Source organism: Hippopotamus amphibius, chromosome 3 (genome assembly GCF_030028045.1).
Source record: "Hippopotamus amphibius kiboko isolate mHipAmp2 chromosome 3, mHipAmp2.hap2, whole genome shotgun sequence".
Classification (NCBI taxonomy): domain Eukaryota; kingdom Metazoa; phylum Chordata; class Mammalia; order Artiodactyla; family Hippopotamidae; genus Hippopotamus; species Hippopotamus amphibius.
This window is the reverse complement of record NC_080188.1, coordinates 113,915,560-113,936,170: the sequence shown is the minus strand read 5'-3', so window position 1 is coordinate 113,936,170 and position 20,611 is coordinate 113,915,560. Positions and strand designations below refer to the sequence as shown.

The window sequence follows — 20,611 nt, the reverse complement described above, 5'->3', positions numbered from 1 at the left end:
GACTGGAAGTAAAAATAAATTCCCATTCCTTAAAGAGAAGGCAGACAAGAATTGAAGGCAAAATTGAGAGAGAGAGAGTTGAGGATGTAGTTTGCTTACAAGGGAACAAGTGTTCCAGGAGGCTTCATGATACAGCTGGGATGGAAGGAGAATGGTGAGAAGTGGGCTTATAGAAAGGAATCATGGAGAATCATAGGGAACGGAGGGAGGGAGGTTAGTTCCGGAGATTTGTCTTCATTTGATTTGATTTTTTTATTTTTTTGGCTGTGTTGGCTCCTCACTGCTGCATGTAGGCTTTCTCTAGTTGTGATGAGCGGGGGCTGCTCTTCATTGAGGTACATGGGCTTCTCTTGTTGCAGAGCACCAGCTCTGGGTGCTTGGGCTCCAGTAGTTGCGGCACACGGGCTCAGTAGTTGTGGCACATGGGCTCAGTAGTGTGGCACACGGGCTTAGTTGCTCTGAGGTATGTGGGATCTTCCCGGACCAGGAATCAAACCTGTGTCCCCTGCGTTGGCAGGCGGATTCTTAACCACTGTGCCACCAGGGAAGTCCAGTTCCAGAGATTTTTAGAACAAGGATCTATTTTATATACAGACATACCTCAGACATATTGCAGGTTTGGTTCCAGACCACTGCAATAAGCGAATATCACAAGCGAGTCACACGAATTTTTTGGTTTCCTAGTGCATGTAAATGTTATGTTTACACTATACGATAGTCTATTAAGTGGGCAATAGCATTATCTCTAAAAAACAATGTACATGCCTTAATTTAAAAGTACTTTACAATCCCACTACTGATCATATACCTGGAGAAAACCATAATCCAAAAAGAAACATGTACCACAACGTTATTGCAGCACTATTTACAATAGCCAGGACATGGAAACAACCTAAACGCCCATCAACAGATGAACAGATAAAGAAGATGTGTACATATATAGAATGGAATATTACTCAGCCATAAAAAGGAATGAAATTGAGTTATTTGTAGTGAGGTGGATGGACCTAGAGTCTATCATACAGAGTGAAGTAAGTCAGAAAGAGAAAAACAAATGCCGTATGCTAACACATACGTATGGAATCTAGAAAAATGGTATTGATAAACTCAGTGGCAGGGCAAGAATAAAGACCCAGATGTAGAGAACAGACTTGAGGACATGGGGAGGGAGGGAAGGAGAAGCTGGGACAAAGTCAGAGAGTAGCATTGACATATATACACTACCAAATGTAAAATAGCCAGTGGGAAGCAACTGCATAACACAGGGAGATCAAATCGGTGTTTGGTGATGACCTAGGGGGGTGGGATAGGGAGGGCAGGAGGGAGGCTCAAGAGGGAGGGGATATGGGGATATATGTATAAATACAGCTGATTCACTTTGTTGTACAGCGGAAACTGGCATAACAGTGTAAAGCTATTATACTCCAACAAAGACCAAAAGAAAAAAAAAAGTATTTTATTGCTTAAAAATGCTAACCATCATCTGACAGCACAGGGTTGCCACAAACCTTTTATTTATTTTTAAAATATGCAGTATCTGTGAAGCACAATAAAACGAGGTCTGCCTGTACCAGGTTTCTGGCGCTCGTGCCTGCCGGTATGAAATGCATCCACGATGCTACTACTACTCAGTGGCCCAGCTGGAATCCTAAAACTAAATCTGAGACCACAAACAAGTTACTCCCTTTCTCCGGGCTTCTGTTTCTGTATATCATGAAACGTGTGGGTCAGATGATTTGCAAGCCTCTTCCAGGACTAACATTCCATTATTCTATCTTTTAAGGACTGATGCTGCCACTTATTAACTATGGAATTTGGGCCAAATCATTCTTCTTCAGGATCTAGTTTCTTCGGCTAAAAATGGTAATAATAATTTCCGCCCTGCTCAGAACTCGGAGTTTCTGTAGGGATCACCAGCGACAGCCCTTGGAATTTGCCCCAGTGCCATATCAAAGATCTTGGTTCTCATTGTATTGTGTATATATTGCATATATATTCATTGTATATGTATTGTATATATATTCAGTTGTATACATATTCAATGTATACATATTGTTTTGTATTGTATATATATACATTCAATATATTGTATTGTATAAATATTCAATGGAATATTATTCAGCCATAAAAATGTATGAAATAATGCCATTTACAGCAACATGGATGGACCTACAGATTAACATACTACATGAAGTCAGACAATGAAAGACAAATATCATATGGTATGTCTTTCATGTGGAATTTGTATGAGAATTAACATAAGAGATGTTTAAACTTTCATCCCTGGATATCATTTGTGCTGCCTTGGTGAATGAATTTTGGCGTTTTTGTGGGAACGAGAAGAGCCTAAGATTTATGAAGCACAGTATCCAGACCTTCCCCCACTTCTGTCTGCTGGGACCTGATGGGAATCCTGAGACCTGGACCCTGATGGACCAAACTGAGAGCTGTGAATAAAGGTGCCATGCCTGAGTACCAAGGACCTTGTCCTGTATCTTCGACTCTCCCTTATCTTCTACTATCAGATCCAAGCTCTGAATAAACTCAGCTTTTTCCCATGTATTTCCATGTGGACCAAGACATCCCAGTTATACAAAAGGTCTGGCAAAGCCTGAAATAGATGGTCATGCCCTGTGAATGGCACTTGTGGAACTCTATGCCCTTGGAAATTTCTCCAGGGAAAGAAATGATGTCGAATAAGGACCTACAGGGAGTTCCCTGATGGTCCAGTGGTTAGGATTTGGTGCTTTCACTGTCATGGCCTGGGTTCAATCCCTGGTCGGGGAATTAAGATCCTGCAAGCCGCACGGCACAGCCGGAAAAAAAAAAAAAAATAGGACCTGGGACTGCAGTTTAATGAGTGGGTATATAGGTAAATAATGAAGACATTAAAGATTCTTGCTTACTTGTGCTTCTGGAGTATCTAGTAGAGTTTTTCACATAGCTAATGTTCGATAAATCTTTAATAAAAAAACAAAAACTTATTTGATTGAAAGAAATATTTGCTGAATGTATATTAAGAACCCTCTAAACAGTGTGGATTCATGTGAAAAACAGCAATACACAGAGCACGTTCATTTCCTTGAACAAATAACATTTTGGGAACAAGATGTTGTGTGTGCTCTATTTAAGCCAAGAGGAGATAAAAATATCCTTGCAGGTGTAACCTTAACCCTGGAACCTCTGAGCCTGATTGTTTAGTAGTAGCTGGAAGGAACTTTGAGTTATTTCTTCTGGGAAGAAGAGGGTGTATTCTATGAGTAAAAAGAGAAATAAAATGGTTTGGTGACCAAATAATGGTGAGTTTGGTAACAGAGACAATGTTCCATGTGCATATAATTTTCTCCCTTTTAAAAATTATACAGAAATCATTTTCTCTTTTTTAGAACACAGAAATATTACATTCCCCAGTGACCCACATTGTTAGACTGTGTGATGGTCTTTAACTTGCCAGTGGGAACAATAGCACAAGTGGTGGGTCACATCGGGTCCAGGACAGTTTGGAGTGGATGTGAAGTTTTTTTCCACACTGTCTTCACCCACGTGGCTGAAATCAAAGAAGTCTGAAATAACAGCGTTGTGAGGTGGAAGCACCCCAGATCTCTGACTCACTGTTACAGGGAGTAACACCAAAAGAATTCCTTGATCAGCTTCTCACAGTGACATAAAAGAAAAATAAACCTCAGGACTTCCTAGGTGGTGCAGTGGTTAAGAATTCAGCTGCCAATGCAGGGGATATGGGTTCGATCCCTGCTCCAGGAAAATCCCACATGCTGTGGAGCAACTAAGCCCATGCACCACAACTACTGAAGCCTGCACGCCTAGAGCCCATGCACCGCAACAGGAGAAGCCACTGCAATGAGGAGCCCACTCACCACAACGAAGAGTAGCCCCTGCTCTCCACAACTAGAGAAAGTCCATGTGCAGCAACGAAGGCCCAATGCAACCAATAAACAAATAAATAAATATATAAAAAATAAAAAAATAATAAAATAAACCTTATTTCTGTTAAGTCCATGAGATTTGGGGAATTATTTGTTACCTCGGCAGAGCCTAGACCACCATGATTAATACACTCATACTATTAGGGGCAAAACAGATTTATTTTAGATGTTACATAGTATATCTGATGTTCATAAGTGCTATGGAGAAAAGTAAGACAGGGTGGCTAAAAGGTGTGCCAGGGAGAGGCTTGGCAGTTTAAAATAAAATTATAGGAAGGAAGGTCTCACTAAAAAATGCCATTAGAGGAAAGTCCTTAAGGAGACCACCATATGGCCATTTGGGGAGTTTTCCAGGCAAAAGAGACAAGTCCAAAGACCCCAAGGAGGGAGGGTGCCCGTCTGCAGTGTTGGAAGCAGAGCAAGAGGCAAAGAGACCAACATGGTTAAGGGAAAAATTTCAGGAAGAGCAGAGCAATACCAGGGGGCCAGCCTGTATAGGGTCTTGTGGTCCATGGTAAAAGCTGTGGCTTCTGTTCCAAGCTGGAAAGCCTTTGAGGGACTTTGGCCAAAGGAGTGACTAATGAGCGGCTGCACTGAAAGTGTAGGAAGGCGAGATTGGAAGCAAGGAGGCGGTAGTGAGCTGGACCAGGTTGGTACAGGTGATGTTGAGTAGCGGTAGGATGCTATAAAGGCAGTCAAAAGGATGTGGGGGGGTGTGGGGGGGCGAGCTGGCGGATGGAGGGTAAGGCCTTGGAAAGGCACCCCTCCCATCTCCTACTGCGGGTCATGTAATTAGCCTGTGAGCCCTCCCAGCAGCTGGCTCTGAAATCCCCCTCCTTTGCTCTGAGGCCACGCTTTCCAAGGCTTTGCTCTGAGGCCACACTTTCCAAGGCTGCTCCTGCCAATAACAGCTCAACAGGGAGACACGGGACTCCTCTGACGTGGCGACGGCGACTTCTGCCCCAGAGCCCCCATGGGCCTAAGACCGTCCCTCTCCCTCTCCGTTCCTCTCTCTGCGTGTGACTCCCTCAGTCTCCTCTTACTGCCTTAAAAGGTGTCAGGACTGGATTTCAGACTGACAGCTCTGCTAGCCTCCCTCTCTACCTCCCTTCCTGTTTCCAGGCATTCCCCTCATCATTCGCTTGCACGTCTAATCCAGCTCAGGAGTCTCAGAGGACCTGGACTAAGTAAGGGAAAGCGATTTCAGAACAAGACTAGGAAACTGGAGGGTTGCAGATGCCGTTTCCTGAATGCATGCACGGGTGAATAACACCCCCAAAACCCCATCTGTCTATTCATACCACATATTTCCTGAATTGCTGTATGACTTACACCTGTATTACCTGGATGTCTTCGTAGGCAGCCCTTTACAACACTCAGGCAGGTGTTCCTGCGGATCTCAAGGTAGTCCCCGCTCTGGACTTGGCCCACCTGCTTGGCCAGCAGAGGGCAGCAGAGATGACCTAGGTCCGGAGAACAAAGATTCCTGGTTTCAGAATGAATCCCTGGTGAAAAAAGCTGGAGTTTTAAGTTGTTGAGATTTCAGCAGACTTTAGCCTACGGCACAGTATCTAAGAGGTGTTGCCTCACTTTTATTACAACACAACTTCTGGAAACACTGACCTCGGCACATTATGGCCAGAACACTTGCCAATGTGGGAAGTTACCATCTGGCCAAAGAAAAGATCCCAGTGGACCCTGCAGCACATGACACTGCCATCCCTTAAAGGTGACTGTCTCATGCTACATGTGTCTCTAACCAAGGGTTGCAGGAGCACAGGGGATAATAATGTGGGGGGTTTGACACGTAATCACTCGAGTGGGGAGTGGAAAGTTAGTGGCATTGCAGAACATTTAACCGGAGATGCCTGAAAATTGTAGTTCTAGGCCACTGTCCCGCGCTTGTGCCTACCAAGGTTTCTGGTGAGTAAACATTGGAGTTGATAAATATTTATTGAATAAATGAAGAAATAAATGAGTCAAAATAAAATTTTTTCAAAAGATAGGAGAGAATTCTTTTCGCTTCATGTCCTTTTATTTTTTGTGGAAGTTATATACATATATATATATATATATATTTGGACTTAAGAAAAAACTTTATTCCAAACAGAAATACCAAAAGAAGCATGTTAACTCTGAAACATTTGACAGATTTCAAACTCATATCGTTACAAAACTCAAAACATCAAACAAAAACAACTTTGTGTTTAACCACTTTTAATAATGAAACTTTAAAAAAGGAAACATGTAGACTCCTCCACAAATTTGGGAGCCATTCAGGAATGCAAATATTCAATATTAGGCAAAAAGACAGCATTAAAAACTAAAAATCCTCAAATTTAAGGAGAATGCCTATTCAAGCCTTTGATACACATTTATAAGCATGTGAGAAAACAGACTATTTTAAAAGAAATCAAGTCTGAGCGCTTACCCGTTCTTTAAATGTGATCTCCCACCTCGCTTTCACCTTGACTGCATACCCCTCACACGGCAGTCCTTCATCTAAACTGAACAGTGTTGGTCAACACGACTGGCTTACCGTGAAGCCCTCCAGTACCACCACCCATTATCCTCTTATTAAGGTTTGTACAGCCTTATAACTGAGTATTGCCACTGTAATCAAGCTAGGGAATTTCAGGTCTCCGAAAAGGCTTATATATACACAGTCCTGTCTCATTGCACAGTTCATAATATATAGCAGGGGATTAAATAACCAACCATAATGTAAGATGAATATTGACTATTGAGACGAAAGCATCCTTTGTCTCCAACCACAAGTGAAACAAAGACACACATTTGCCACCACACAGAGGTTGTGTTTACTCTGCAGTGCAGTCCTGAGGGCTCATACCACTCTAAGGGTGTTAAATATAGAATCCATAACATATTTCTGGTGGCATCAGAATGAAGTATAGGAGGCCAGACCAGAAGTGCCCTGTGCTCATGAGCCATCTGTAACACACACATGTAACAGAAAGGCCACTTCTCAAGCTTTTCAGATAAAAGTTATTCGATCATGTTTACCTCTTCAAAATTATTACCATACTAGTTCACACCGAAGGCAAAAACAATAGTTAGAATCTCTTACTTACTAATAACACATTTTGACGTCTTTTAAATTTCAGACAAAGCTGTTGGCTACCACAAGTTCTGTTGAGTTTTTTGTCAAATTTAAGAAAATACAGGACAACACAAAACCATCCCTGGTAATGTATTTGCAGTTTGGTCTTCAAAAGCTGTAAAAAGTGACAAAGAAATACAAAAATATGAGTTAAAACCATTTAAAAAATTGTTTTTAAGTGCCACATGTTTGAGATAGCAGAAACCAAAGGATCCTCCTTCAAATTCTCACTTCACTTGTATTTCACAAAAGTGCTTTAGAGTTTAGATTTCTATCACCTACATGGAGTGTATAGACAAAAGGAAGCCCCGTGGAACCGAAGGCCAGTGGAGTCCACTCCCAGGGCCAGGGCGTGACCCCAGGCTAACTCACCCACCACACCCTAAGCACCCAGATGTGCCCAGGGGTGCGGGACACACGAGTGAGGGGGTCAGGCACCACAGTGCCTTCGCCACTCATTCCTGAACCTCAACCCACTTCAAATCCCAATTCTATTCCATAAGCCAAAGGATGCCACTCTCATTTATTTGGTGTCAAATTCTTGTTTTCTCAAATCCTTACATGGGCACCTTGTTTTCTAGAATAAACTGCCATTTCCAGCACAATGCTGTCAGAATAGCCTTTGTAAAGCTAGTGAGCTTCATTACCACCAGGCAAATGCTTGACAATGCTTCCTAATCCTTCACAACCGGAAGGAGGATGTTCCTGTCATTTGACCAGCCACCCTGCACTGAGAAGTAAACAACATTTTCGGACTATTTGTCCAGAAACTGAGTAAACTACCAACTGAGACCCTGATTTCATTTTGGTCTGCATGTGCACATATTCACATACAATTACCCTGAATGATGAAAGACTGGTAATAAAACCTATGTGCTTTGCCCCATGTCAGATGCTGGAAAGCAATCTTAACTACGTAACACTTACAGATGTGGACTTTTAAAAGAATGATAAACCACTTTTCTAGGATGTCTCGTATGTTTTATCAGTTAATTCAATTTGTGTATGAGTCACTTTGCCTTATTTATCTGGAAAAAATATTTTAAAACCTGATTCCTTTGACAAGTGAGTTTTTGTCTGTTAGGTAAGGGATAAATAAGTATGCTATCCAGCTACCACCAACTGCTAGAATTTAAAACCAGCCCTTCAAATATCTTTATTTAGGTCTTATCCTCTCAAACTGTCTTAATGTTTAAATGATAAAAAAAAAAAAAAAAGACAGCTTAACATGTGGGGTGAAAGTTATCTTGAGTTGTTTTTTTTTCCCCTTCCCCAGAACACTTTGAAACTAGAAAAAAAAAAAAAATCTGAAAAAAATCTGAGGTCCTATTAACAGACTTCCAAAATAAAATTTTATGGAAGCATTTTTGTTGTTTTTTTAAAGGGAGTTTCATGAGAACAGGATACTTGAATATGACAAACTACTACTCAAAGGGAAAAAACCCAAAACTCCAAAGCTCTTCACCAAGTTGGCAACAATTCAAAGAAGCTGAGCTGAACAGCTGGATCTGTAATGCAGGATCCCCCCCGCATTCCTGCGGAAACTTTTGCAAGCCAAAACGGCATAGAGTGAAGAAGCAATTACCTTTCTTCATAAAAGCAAAAATCATCTTTGGATTTCCTTCGGTTAATGACAACAGGTACGAATGCAGGTGTTTTGTAAAAGTGAAGTGATAAAGGTAACTGTGGAAAAGTGGGGGATACCTGTAATTTGAAACTTCTTAATGGGATGAAACATCATTAACAAAATTTAAGTCTCCACATCTTTTCACAATGAAGTAAGTGAAGTATATAAAAATATTTCGAAACGGTTTAAGGTCATATTCAGAACTAAAGAGAAAACTTTCAACCCTAGAAAGCAAAATGGGAGATGTCATTAGTTGCTTGAGTCTACCACATCCAAACAGAAATAATTCAAATAATGACTCTCCCAACAGGTGCTCAGCTTCAAAACGAATACAAGCAATTGATTATGAAAAGCCTACACATAATAAGCTGTTTTTCTTCTCTGTTCTGTTCCTTTGTCCTGCCATGGATAGGTTTAAGTTAACAAAAACTACCCTCTGCAATTCCTAAGAGCAGAGAAGCAAGAAATGGAGTAACAGAAGTAAGCCTGAGAATTCATGGGACCCTAAGAGCCTTTTCTCTGGCTGGTCATGGCCCCTTATGTTTCAATACGGAAGGCTTTTGGAAAAAAGAATCATATCTTGGCTGTTAGTTTCCTTGTCAAAAGCCATCAGATAGACAGCTATTAACCAGGCAATTAGCCTAAAGTTCTCAGATACTGATTAAAAAAAAAACAAACAGGACTCTCCCCCAAAAAACAAAAAAGAAACTAATTTTCCTACCGAAACCTTTTATGCTGAATGTGTTGGTGCTTAAAGAAAACAGCTTTGCCCGTAATTCACTGTGCCCTGGACTTATGACACCAGCTTGTATTTGGCCAATTAGAAACAAGGCCAGACTGCTTTCTTCTTAGGACTATTCAGTTGATAAACGGCACTTAACTGATTTATTTCATATAATCTTTAACAGGAACTCATAAGTCGCATTAATTACGTCCCAAGAGATGAGGGACCAATGGCAATTCAGATGGGCACCTCTGAAAAGATCTGTCAGTTTCCTGTCCCGTTCTAGCCAGATTTTTTTGGAAAACCTTAGGGAAGGACTGAAATTCCCCACCAATCTGAAACTGCATGCGAGTTCTTACAACATTAACTGGAAAAAACAAGATACCCAACATGGCACCCAACAGGGCATTCGCAGATAAAATCATTGACCAGATGAGCACTGTGAGTCGTTGCCGTTGGCAGGTGCCCCTTGATGGGACCTCGAAGGCCAAAAAAAAAAGGACACTGCTGAATCCATTACGGAAAAGAACAGGCACCACGCCTCAATAATACCCTCTAATTTCAGTGCCTTGAAAGCCTGATCAGTGTTTGTAAATTTGTCAAGATGCTTGGGGTCTTGCAACAATGTTTGAACTGTTCCCAATGGAGTGAAAATTGCTTCTGTTGTCCCTGCAAGCGCTGCGGCCATGCTACGGGTTGCAAACTCTGGGGTACTGATATGCTTACAGAGAAGGCAAGATAAATCCTCATACAGACCAAACATAAGTGCCAGTGTAGTTGTCTTCTGCATTAATGGGGGAAAGATTCCAGGATACAAGTTTTGAAATCCATCCCTCGTCAACTGAAGTACTGCATCCCGGGTTTTGATTCCATACAGCTGTTGCCGAAACAGAACCTTCTGAATGGGAAATGTGATTGCTATATTGTTCAAAGCTGCACAGCAGCCACACGAGGAAAGCTTCATTTCACTAACACTTGCAGTATGAGGTGATATATCTTGCTTTCAAGATGTTAGGACTGGTGGCCTCTTTTCATGAGCTTCTGAATCCATCATGTTGCTTAAGATCTTTCTTCTTCATGAAAGATTTTTTTTAATGAAGTTTCCAATTTCAGTATTATCTTCATGTCAAGTTCAGGTGTCAATGTTCCATTGGCTTTGTAAAAGAAATCTGTCATTTTTCCTTCTTTAAGCTGGTGAACAATTTAAATCGTATCATAATTATCTTTTTCTTGAAGATTAAACAAATTCACCTGAAACACCATCTGGGCCTGGTGTTTTGGGGGATGGATTTTTGATCATTTTTTCTCAATTTCTTCCATTGTTACTGTTCTGTTAGGTTCTCTCTTCTGGAGTCTACTCTGATAACTGGATTTCCTCTCTCCAAGCGTCCATTCCCCCGGTCTGTGGTAAGGGGGAGGGGAGGGTGGTGGATGGGACCGCCCAGGCCCCTTCCGTCCCTCACATTCAACAGAGCCAGGAGTCCCGGAATCCCAGACCCCAAGGGGGCAGGGGCCCCTCCGCGGTCCCAGCATCATGCTCTCCCCAGACGCAGGCAAAGCCCGGCCCCTCCCCTCCCCGCCCCGCTCCCGGGCGCCTAAATCAAGGTACTGACTCCTCCACCAGAAAGGCTGGTTCCCCGCGGGAGGACGGCGCCCCCAGCCCAGCGAAGCCGGGCGGCGGGCAGCAGAGCTGGGAGCCCAGAGATGGCCCCTGTGGCTGCGGCTGGAAGTTATATATTATACACAGATAACTCTGTTAACACTAGTTATCTGTGGGATGTCAGAATTTTCCACAAGATGTATGTTGTAATAAAGGTTTTCTGTTACACGTATATCAAAACATCAAGTTGTACATCTTAAATATATGCAATTTTTGTCAATTATACCTCAATAAAGCTGAATTTTTTTTTCATTTAAAAATAAAAAAAGATTTTCTGTGAATTTAAAATTTTAGAGGACTTCCCTGGTGGCCAAGTGGTTAAGAATCCACCTGCTGATGCAGGGGACATGGGTGCCATTCCTGGTCTCCTTAGCTCCCACATGCCGGGAAGCAACTAAGCCCATGTACTACAACTACTGGGCCTGTGCTCTAGAACCCATGAGACACAACTACTGAGCCCTTGAGCCACAACTACTGAGCCCAAGTGTGCAACTACTGAAGCCCGAGCACCTAGGGCCTGTGCTCTGCAACAAGAGAAGCCACCAAAATGAGAAGCCTGCACACGACAACAAAGACCCAATGCAGCCAATAAATAAATAAATAGAATTTTTTTTTAAATTTAGAAACAAAGTACTCTAAAGGAAAACTATAGAAAAGCAAAATAAAACCACAGTGAAATTGCCGTCTTTCCCTCTTTTTTTTTTGGACTGGTAAAGTGAATGCAGTTAGCAGTACTGGTTACTGAGGAGAGTTTGAGGAAATGGGTACACTGTTTCGTTGTTGGCAGAAATCCATGTTTGTACTGCTTTGGGAGGGGGAGGTTAGAAGCCATGGTTTGATGGGGAGAAATTTTACTGAAGAGAAACGAGGCTTTTTTTAGATCAGGTACTTTTGTCTTGGGTCCACAGATCTCCCAGGGGTTCCTTTAAAATCAGAGAATCACTGAACTTGAAGAGCAAAAAATTTACATCCTCATTTTTATTAACCTCCATCCATAACTTAGCATTTCCTTTCATCATGAATGTGTGTGCCAAACTACCACAGGTCTGTATTACCTCTGACTTTGTCATGAATAATAATCAGATTATTTCATATCTGATTGCACTGGCTGAAGATAACTTGAAATAGTTACTCCTATCATGTTAAAAGCCATTATGTAATTCCTAATTATGTAATGAATAATTGTATTCATTAAGTTTATAGGTAGATCATATTTAATGAGCTTAATCACCACTTTAAAAATATTTGGATAATTCTATTTGAATATAATTTTGTTTCCTTCATAACCCTTGTGTTTCATTTTATTCACTTAGTAATACATGATTCATGATCTAGAGGTGTCCATATGCTTCACCAGACTGACAAAGCATTCGTTGCATAAAAAATTTTAAAGCTCTGCTTTAGATAAAGAAGGGCTCAGTGAGCTACTGATGGCCAGATTTTAATGATGGAGAGAAAGGCTCGGAAAGGAAAAGACCTTAGCAATAGCAGGAGGTGAAGAGAAAAGGCCCCAGTGTAATTTCTCCCTAGATTGCTTTTGTTTCTAAAGCAATTTGGAAGTGTATAGATTCTGCTTTGAATTTAATTAGTATTCACTGCTCCTTTGTTTAACAATATACTTAAAGCTTTATTTTTCTGATTATCAAAGTAAAAAAAAAAAAAGAGCATTTAGTGCCCCTCTCACCTGTGAAATAAGAAAAGCATCACAATTTATGCCAATTTAATGTCCATCTCTTTTTTAAAACTGAAGTATGGGATTTTGGACTCAGATTATTATCATTGCAATTTTATTTTTACATTGTGTGTCTTCTTAGTCAAGATTTACTTTTTCTCACTCCCATTCTATTTTGTTGCTCTATTTAAAACACTTAATTAAGCTTTATTCTGTCTTTTATTGGTTTCAATACTCATGTCTTTACTACTGTTTACCAATTGTCGATTTTAGTGTGATTCCTTTCTTTTTTAAGTAAAGCATGCCTTCGCTCAATGTTTCAATTAGGGTGCCTGAGTGATACACTTCCTGAATGTATACATATCTGAGAAAGTCATTCTGCAAATGCTACACGTAAACAGTAGCTTAGCTAGTTGCCATCTGTGTAGGTCACATCCTTTCCTTTCAATTGGGAGATTGGGATGGCCACATATACATCACTAATAAGAAAAAAAATCAAACTGTACACTTTAAATACATGCAGTTTATCGTATATCAATTATATCTCAATAAAAGTTCTTTAAAAAACAAAACAGAACAAAAATTGGCAAGTAGCTTCCTTCACTTCTAATGTTTCCTGTTGTGTTTAGATGTCAGAGGAAGCCTGATGTTTTTGCCCTTACGCAGCTGTCTGCCTGAATGACATGAGGGCAGTTTCACGCTGAAACTCAAAATGTTCCGAAGGAAATGACTAGATGTTGGTCACTCTTGTTAATTTTGCCCGACATCCAGCGGGACCTCTTTACCTGCACACTTGTGTCTTTCTTCTGTCAGTCTTCTTCCAAAGCATCAATGATTCTTAAGTTAAATCTCTGCTCTCTGTCCACCAAAACAACGTTCCTTTATTCTTTTTTTTTTTTTATTTAAAGTATAGCTGATTTACAATATTGTGTTAGTTTCAGGTGTACAGCATAGTGATTCAGTTATAAATATATATATATATTTCAGATTATTTTCCATTATATGTTATTACAAGATATTGAATATAATTCCCTGTGCTATAAGGTAAAACTTTGTTGCTATTTGTTTTGTATATAGTAGTGTGTATCTGTTAATCCCATACTCCTGAGTTATAATGTTTCTTTATTCTTCACACACAGCTTTAACCTTCATACATAAGACTCAGTCTGTTTAGAAAAATAAATAAAACAAAATTCAGTCTCAAAGTAAGCAAAGGTGATTAGGAGAGACAACGTCACTCTTTGTCCCTCTCCCGTGTGTGTGACCACAAGATGTCATCTAGAGGGATCTAAGCATGTGATGAGTGATCTGGTTAAATGTTAGGCCAAATATAGGGTGAGGACCAAGGTAACATCCCTCTCCTGGTGAGAATCTGACCCCCTGGCATTCTCATCCACTGAGTATCATTTACACCTTGTCTGACCACTGGACTCTGCTCTCAGTCTTTGCCCAGGAGAAGACCCAGGTAGGTCCCAATGGGCTCTTTAGTCCATCTCCCTCTGATAACTGTTGGGAGTCACACCTCTACCTGGCTGACTCTCCAGGTGGCCTGTCCCCTCTGCAGTAGCTTGGTTCAGAAATGCTGCAGATTCTCGTGCCGCGAATGCCGGGGCAGTCTCCCTGAACAGGGACTGGAACCTGTTTTGTGGATGCTGCAGGAACCAGCTGTGGTGTTTGGGGCTCTACCCCCAGCATCCTCCCGCAAGAACAGGACACCTAATCAGAGCACAAATGAAGCACCTAGCAAACAGGAGGGTAGTTCAGGGGACTACTGAGCCCCACTTCAAGAAGAAAGACAGCCTGTGGTCTCAGTAGGAAACCCTTTTCTGAGGGATTTCTCAGAAAAACATCTTCCAAACCTCAAGTCTGATGAATAACTGATAACATTTTCTCTCTTTTTTTAACCATTTTTGGATGATTTTAACCTTTAATTACTTTACACTGTTGCTTTTTTATTGCATACCTTTTGTTTTAAATGTACCCGGGCAGTAAAGGACTAACTCAGCAGGCCTGAGCTGCTCAAACCCCACATTCCAAAAACAAGACTGGCCCTTGGTCAGCAGCCCTGGGCAGGTAACCTCTGAGCCCTTAGAATATTCAATCCCATGAGAATGTCCTTGTATATCTGAGACTTGATCCATGCCAGACAGTTCATACCAACAACTGATGTACACTTAGCCCTTGTGTTCACCCACCTGAGGCTTTGGGCCACCTTGTATGAGGTTAACCTCTAGGGCTGGGGTTAGGGGCTAATACCTGGGCAACTAAAGTCAGTCACGTGGGCATTCCATGCCTATATGATGGACCCCAAAAAACACCTCTGGAGGCCAAGGCTCAGGTGAGTTTCCCGGGTTGGCAGTAGTTTGCTGTGCCTGCACATCACGGAGGAGAGGTGAGCACTGGGTATACAACTCCACTGGAAGTTCATGCCTCTTCACCTGGACTCCGTGCTACGTGCCTTTTTCCTTTGCTTGTTTTGATCTGTATCTTCTTACTGTAATAAACCATAACTACAAACAAAACAGCTTTTCTGAGCTCTTCCAGTCCTCCAAGAAAATCATTGAACCTGAGAGTGGTCTCAGGGACCCCTGACACAAAACTTCTCTTAATTTTGTTCTGTTTTGTGACATAAAGAGAAGTATATATTTGGTCTCTGTCTCCAGTTCCTGTCACAGAGCTCCTAAAACCCTTGGGATTTCCTGAGTGATAGGGGTAATAGAAGTATCTTTTGTTATTCATAACAAGCCACTTTCAACCCTACCTGAGTTTATACTAAAAAGGTGACTCTGTGGGGAGGGGGAACCTCTTTGAGGCAGCCTGGGTCATAATCTGAAACCAGTGTGTGTGTGTGTGTGTGTGTGTGTGTGTGTAGAAGGGACCTGCATTTCTGGATCCCTTTTGTTTGGTTATTACTTTGCAGATTTAAGGTGCTTCCCAAATTCCTACACAATATTGAGAAAACTTTCAGTATTGGATCTCATATGAGCATTCTTTAATAATCCTAAAGACTAGCTCTACTCAATGCTTTCTCCCTGGTATTTTTGAGTAACTCAGCCTCCATGCATTTACATTTCATCATCTCTTAATAAAATAGGCCCCCATATTGTGGGAGCCAATTCCTTATAATAAATGTCTTCCTTATAATAAATAATGTGTGTATACATGTATACACACACTATTGGTTCTGTCTCTGGAGAACCTGACTAACACAACTCCATTACTTCCTAGCAAGTTATTTGTTGTCTCTAAGCCTCAGTTTCATCAACTCTAAAATGGGAATAACAGTTCCTGCCTCACCAGGTGGTTGTAAAGATTAAATGGGATAATATTTTAAGTGTCTCACATAGTACTTGACATACAATAGGTACTGGTTAAATTATAATAATAATAATTATTATTTGAGTAGTTGAATATTCCTCAACCACTTGAAGCTCTTTCAGGCAAAAATAAAAGATACAGTTTTAAATATACAAATAACTCATACAGCTCAATATCAAAAAAATATACCAAAAAGTGGGCAGAAGATCTAAATAGACATTTCTCCAAAGAAGACATACAGATGATCAAAAAAGCACATGAAAAGATGCTCAACATCACTAATTATTAGAGAAATGCATATCAATTCAGAGAGGTATCACCTCACATCAGTCAGAATGGACATCATTAAAAACCCTACAAATCACAAATGCTGGAGAGGGTGCGGAGAAAAGGGAACCCTCCTACACTGTTGGTGGGAATGTAAATTGGTATGGCCACTGTGGAGAAGAGTATGGAGTTCCTTAAAAAACTGAAAATAGAGCTACCAAATGATCCAGCAATCCCACTCCTGGGCGTATATCCAGAGATAGCCATACTTCGAAAAATACACATACCCCAATGTTCAATGCAGCACTATTTACAATAGCCAAGACATGGAAGCAACTTAAACATCCATCAACAGACAAATGGATAAAGAAGATGTGGTAAATCAACTATACTCCAATAAAAATTTAAAAAAAAAAAAGATGTGGCACATATACAATGGAATACTAAGCCACAGAAAATGAAATAATGCCATTTGCAGCAACATGGATGGACCTAGAGATTATCATACTAAGTGAAGTAAGTCAGAGAAAGACAAATATCATCTGATATCACTTATATGCGGAACCTAAAAAAATGATACAAATGAACTTATTTATAAAACAGAAACAGACTCACAGACTTAGGAAACAAACTTATGGTTATGAAGGGGAAAGGTGGGAGGGGATAAATTAGGGTTTGGCATTAACATATACACACTACTATATATAAAATAGATGATCAGCAAGGACTTACCATATAGCACAGGGAATATTCTGTAATAACCTGTATGGGAAAAGGATCTGAAAAAGAATAGATATATATATATGTGTAACGAAGTCACTTTGCTGCACACCTGAAACTAACACAGCATTGTAAGCCAACTATACTCCAATATAAAGTTTTTAAAATAAGACACAGTTTGGGACTTCTCTGGTTGCTCAGTGGTTAAGAATCTGCCTGCCAATGCAGGGGACACCGGTTTGATCCCTGGTCTGGGAAGATCCCACATGCCGCAGAGCAGCTAAGCCCCTGTGCCACGACTATTGAGCCTGTGCTCTAGAGCCCGCAAGCCACAACTACTGAGCACACATGCCACAATTACTGAAGCCCGTGCGCCTAGAGCCCGTGCTCCACAGCAAGAGAAGCCACCACAATGAGAAGCCCGTGCACTGCAATGAAGAGTAGCCCCCACTCTCCACAACTAGAGAAAGCCTGCACGCAGCAACGAAGACCGAACACAGCCAAAAATAAATATAAATAAAGATTAAAAAAAAAAAGATACAGTTTTCCATGATGGCTCCAGAACTGAGACTGAAACACAGAATCATCAAGGAGATCAATTTCTACTATGCAAAAAGTAAGTCTTACACTCAGAGTTGACTAAGGACAAATTGGGTTGCCTTTGAAGGTAGTGAGCTCCTTGTTATTCAAGCTGCTCAAGCAGACACCATTTGGTGAACATGCTGTACATAGACCCCAACCCTGGCAGCCCTGAAAGCCTACAAATCTATTTCAGGATTTACCCACAGACATCAGATTCTCTGCCGCCCTCTCCCAATGTCTTGACTCTCCCTAGTCTTCGGGCTGCTACGGATTTATGGTACCATTTTCCACAGAAACCAGAGGAACCTATTCAAGCTTCAAGTGCTGGTGGACAGGTGGTCTAATTTTGATACAGTCATCATTTGGCCACAAGAACAGATAGGAGTATGTGTTCTTTTGTTGAAACCTAAGCTCATTCCCCTATGATATTTATGCCAGAGCTGAAATGAGCAAGCTCTCTGTTTGCATAGATTCCCCAGTGTTCCAAAGTCCCTTCTTGTTCTTTCTTTTCCTAACCCATCTGGGACATGACAGGTAACCTTGATCACCAGACCCAAACTTACCAAGTCTATTCTAAAGATCTAGGGGATTTACAAGAGGTTCTTGTCTGGCCAGGAATTTTCAGCTGGAAGCAGCATTTGCAGATTCAAGGGGAGGGCATGTTTGGGGCCATTTGTGGGAAAGAGATGGGTCCATTGGAAGCAGAACTCTTGATAACCAAGGTGGAGGGTGAAATTTTATTACTAGGCTGGCTTATGAATAACCCGTCTGCTAGAACACTGTTGTATCCACTCTTTGCCTGAGTAGGTTGTATTCATCCTTCAAGTTTTAGCTTAAAGCCCACTTTCTAAGAGAGACCCTTCCTATTCCCAAGGAGAGTATAGAGCAAATGTTGCAGCAAATCCCAAATGGGCAGCAGCTAGAGGCTGTCAGCTCCCTGCAGCCCTCAGAGCAGGATCTCTCTTGCAGGGAGATGTGAGTGAGGCACCACCATTCCTGCTTTCATGTACCACTCTAAATGTTTTGAAAGTGAATATTGTTTTCCTCTCTGAACCATTTCTTTTAAATAAGTTCCCAGACGTGGAGACACTGAATTAAAGGGAGAGTATGAACAATGTCCTGGTTCTTATACCAATAGCCAGAATGCCCTTCACGGGATGCCCACTGAATGTATCAGTTTTCCTGCTCCATCCTTTAGCGAACCCCACGTATAGAGGTCCAGGCTGTAAACACATTTATGTGGCCGGCACAGGCAGAAATTGAAGGGAGACACTGATGTCCCCACATACAAATACATGACATACCATGATGTGTTGAATCAAGAAGAGGAGAGGTGCAAAAAATAGCTGTTCTGGAAAGGAAATTCTGATACATGCTAAACCTTGAAGTTTAATAAGTCAAGTGAAATAAGCCAGTCAGAAAAAGACAAACACTGTGTGGTTCCACTTATCTGAGGTATCTAAAATAATTAAATCCATCAAGACAGAAAGTAGAAAGGTGTTGCCAGAGACTGGAGGGGGATGGGAGGATGGGGAGTTGTTTAGTGAGTGTAGCATTTCAGTTTTGAGGAAAAAGTCCTGGAGATTGGTTGCACAACGTTGTGAATATATTGAACACTCCTGAACTATATAATCAGAAAAGGTAAGATGGTGGGACCTCCCTGGTGGTGCAGTGGTTAAGAATCCACCTGCCAATGCAGGGGGCACGGGTTTGAGCCCTGGTCCCGGAGGATCCTACATGCCGAGGAGCAGCTAAGCCTGAGAGCCACAACTACTGAAGCCTGTGCGCTCAGAGCCCGTGCTCTGCAACAAGAGAAGCTACTGCAATGAGAAGCCTGTAATGGCAGCCGCGCGGCAACAAAGACCCAATGCAGCCAAAAATAAAATAAGTGAAATAAATAAATCTATATAAAGAAAAGGTAAGATGGTAAATTTTGTTGTGTGTTTATTACCATAACTGAGGGAAAATAAAAAAGTTATTATAGCTCATAAAACAGCCTGGCAAGTGATGTCTCTTGCTGTCTGCACTGCCCTCTGCTGGTCAGTGATGCCCACGACGCAGGGAGCAGCATTACCGGCTTCCAGAATAAAATCAACTGCTCACCACTAGGGGGAGCCTTTTATTTCATTGTCACTCGGCTTTTAAAACAGGCAGAAGTACGCTCAGAGGGTAAAAACTTCATCAAAAGCCTGCACCATAAACCAAGAGGGTTGAAAGCCACCCCCATCCTTCACCTTTTTTCTGCCTTACACTTGTCCCAGTGGTTATATGTCCACATCCTCTCAAACGTCATCCCAGCCTCTATCAGATAAACCATAACCTGGGTGACTTGAAAGATTAAAAGCTACGGTTCCAGGAGCAGGGGAAGTGGGGAATAAATTAGGAGTTTGGTATTAAAATATACACACAACTATATATAAAATAACCAACAAGGACATATTGTATAGCACAGGGAACTATATTTAACATCTTGTAATGACCTATAACGGAAAAGAATCTAAAAAAGAATATATATATATATATTTATATATATATATATATAAACTGAATCGGGGACTTCCCTGGTGGTGCAGTGATTAAGAATCCACCTGCCAATGCAGGGGACACGGATTCAATCCCTGGTCCAGGAAGATCCCACATGCCAGGGATCGACTATGCCCTCGAGCCACAACTACTGAAGCCTGGGTGCCTACAGCCCGTGCTCTGCAACAAGAGAAGCCGCTGCAATGAGAAGCCCGTGCACTGCAGCAAAAAGTAGCCCCAGCTTGCCAGAACTAGAGAAAGCCAGCAACAAAGACCCAACACAGCCAAAACATAATAAAGTTCTCTTTAAAAAAAAAAAAAAAAACCTGAATCACTTTGCTATACACCTGAAACTAACACAACATTGTAAACCAACTATATGTCAATACAAAAAATAATAATAATAAAATTAATAAAATTTTAAAAACAATTTTTAAAGCTCTCAAGGGAATT

General features: G+C 41.2%; 1 long non-coding RNA gene and 1 pseudogene across 2 annotated transcripts in view; both read right to left on the bottom strand.

Annotated features, from left to right (window-relative positions):
* LOC130848197 (uncharacterized) overlaps positions 1 to 5,413 on the bottom strand; it is a 43,485-nt gene extending 38,072 nt beyond the window's left edge. For both annotated transcript variants that reach the window (XR_009052558.1, XR_009052557.1), the window contains exon 1: positions 5,288 to 5,413. This is a non-coding gene — a long non-coding RNA (uncharacterized LOC130848197). The remainder of the gene's footprint in view (positions 1 to 5,287) is intronic.
* A 4,118-nt stretch (positions 5,414 to 9,531) lies between these two features.
* LOC130848196 (mitochondrial nicotinamide adenine dinucleotide transporter SLC25A51-like) lies at positions 9,532 to 10,494 on the bottom strand (annotated as a pseudogene).
* Positions 10,495 to 20,611: the final 10,117 nt, after the last annotated feature.